The sequence below is a fragment of the Oryzias melastigma genome, linkage group LG8, assembly GCF_002922805.2.
Source record: "Oryzias melastigma strain HK-1 linkage group LG8, ASM292280v2, whole genome shotgun sequence".
In the NCBI taxonomy this organism is placed as follows: Eukaryota; Metazoa; Chordata; class Actinopteri; order Beloniformes; family Adrianichthyidae; genus Oryzias; species Oryzias melastigma.
The window spans coordinates 14,312,279-14,315,002 of record NC_050519.1 but is presented as its reverse complement, the minus strand read 5'-3'; the positions used below and the strand labels follow the sequence as shown (position 1 = coordinate 14,315,002).

Below are 2,724 nucleotides of genomic sequence, written 5' to 3'. Positions count from 1 at the left end.
AGATTAATGCGTTTTTAACGCGACAAATCTGACAGCCCTAGTAAAATCATAAATAAAAACCGACCTTTTTAAATCAATTTCTATACTAGAGATGGACTGATATAAGTTCGCGTCCTCCCACTCCTATTCATGCAATTAATCAAACTCTATTTGTCATCTTTTTTGTTTTTTACTTAGATTCCTTGAAAGAAACCAATTGCAAAAAAAACTATAATAATAATAGATTACTCTTATGTGCTTGGCGCACATACAAAACACAGAAGATGTCATCATCAACACCTAAAGAACTGGCTCTTTGACGTGCCGTAACTGTTCAACCGTTTATGTGATCAATGTAAATCAGCTGATTCAAAGAGGCCTTCCATATCAGCTTTACTACGTAGAGTGTATATCAGTGCAAAGCTGCTTTTCTCTGCTTCAGAATCTGCTGGAATTATGTTAAGTGCATCAAGGATTGATGATGTATGCTAGTTGAAATAGTCTGGAGCTAAATCTCTGGTATTAAAGGGTTAATCACAGTCAACTGTAGCCAACAGAGCCAAATTTGGAATGGAACCTTCCACTGAAATGCCTGCAAACCTCTGAGACTCCTGTGTATGCTTTACACAACAAGGTCTAGAGCAGGCTAAACTGTCAGCGTGTTTCTTTTCAAAGACCAGAAATGACTCAACGCTTGAGTTTCTTCAACATCCTCCCCTCTTTAGCCCCGTCATCCATCAGTCGATAACAGGAAGTCCTGCAGCTCGGGTCAGCCGTCGCTCGGACGACTTCAGGACTGTGTTTGGCGGTGATAAAGAGTCCGAAGGTGGCGGGCCTGGCCACAAGTCAAGAATCTGTTTATTTTACACTCAAGTTGAGTCCCTGAGATTTACAGCAGAGGAGGAAGGCGCACACAGACACTTCCCCAACACCAGGCAGCGCCAACTTGGCACCTACCCATTTAGCCATAATGGATTTAACAAGTGCTGAGCCCGGAGGGGTGCTAGCCTTTATCTCCGCGCGTCTGGATGGCTGGATAGATAAATAGATATCAGTCAGTCCATCACATCCAGTAACTCAGAATGTGTAACCACAGACGCTCTAGAGCACAACACATGACGCTGCTCACCTCCAGTCCACAAATATGTGAGGAGACGTTTATCCTGATGATTCCATTTGACATTTAGTAACCAAACCAAATCTCCTCTGAACACTTACTAAAACTCTGAGGGATTATAAAGCCAATTCAGTTAAATCCTTTGTGACTAAACAGATTTTTTATTGGTATTTTGCCATTAAAGACAATATAATGATCTTAAATATGATTCATTTTTTAAGTTTGACGTACATTTTTAAACCTTTAGTCTCAGTGTGTTGCTTAGTTTTCATCCATTTAATATATACACACACATATATATATATATATATATATATATATATATATATTTATATAGTATCATATTTGGGGTGCAAGCAATTAGTCATAAATGTGCCAACGAATTCTACGGTCACGAATCCCAAAACGTCACCGCGCAGCGACCTACAGGCAACTTTTTCAGCAAAATCAGCGCGGCAGCACTCATAATCAGGAGGTGGTAATCACATTTTTTAACGACGCTAAGGTTTTAATAAAAAGTTAAAATTTTGAGGCGACCAGTCGTTTTTTTATAAATCAGTCAGTGGTCACCGGGACACATTTGGAGGCGAGTGGCAGGAAGGCAGCAGCGCGATTACTGACTGATATGAGGGTCTGCAAGGTCCGCAAATCATCGGATGATCGGTCAGTTTCAGACTGCCACCCTCCAGCCACCCCCCTGCCATCCCACCGCCACCATCCGATTGTTAGAAACCATACAGTAGCCGCACAGACACTCAATGAGGGCTGTTGACATTGCCTGGGGGTCCGTGAAGACTGGACTGTAATCTTGCAATCCTTGCCCCCGTGGGTCCAAATGTGGAGACGGCATTGATGCTGCACAAAACTCATCGTGGCGTTGATAGAACCACAGAGACCTGAGTGTTGACGGATTGAGGTTATGCTGAGAATTTACATTGTCCAATCAGAGCTGCTGCCGGACGGCGATCAGGCCACCATCATCCAGCTCTCACCTAATTTTGCATGTTATCCCTGCCTGACTGCCACCATCTACATTCTTGCCAAAAAAAATGATAAAATCGAGTGGCGGCATGAGATATTGAAGATTCTGCCGATGCTTCCCCATTGCACGGCGTAGTTGTCACCGTAGCATAAAATCATTCATGTAAAAAATGTAAACGTCATTTGTAGTCAAGATATAAAAATGCTCAGATTTTCCCAAAAAACTAAGAGAAAACATTTTTTGTTTTAATATTTCTTGACTTTCCTGCTATGGTTCTATACTTTAATCTAGGGCATCAAATGAACCAGCAGCAGCTCTTTTTGAGTCGCTCTGTAGTTCCTGCCTCATTCGACTTCTATGACAGTTGGCAGTCTATGACAGTTCTGTGTACGCATCTTCTTTTAAATTTTACTGCGTTTAAAACATAAAATCATTGGCAGTGAACACAGAAGCTAGATCTGCCACGGTTTGTAATATTTATTCAGTTACAATTTGCTGGACGATAACTAATTTACATTTTTTAAGTAACATTCCTAACTTTGGGAATTACAACAAATTTCCTAAATCGATTTGTTTGAATCTTTAAATTTTATTTCTTTGGTTTACTGGATTGATGTAAACAATATTATAACTTTTTTGCAAAAAT

The 2,724-nt window shown here is 40.6% G+C and overlaps 1 protein-coding gene across 1 annotated transcript in view; it reads left to right on the top strand.

Moving 5' to 3' along the window:
- LOC112146193 (GTPase IMAP family member 8) overlaps positions 1 to 2,724 on the top strand; it is an 18,532-nt gene that overhangs the window by 5,867 nt on the left and 9,941 nt on the right. The window lies entirely within an intron of this gene.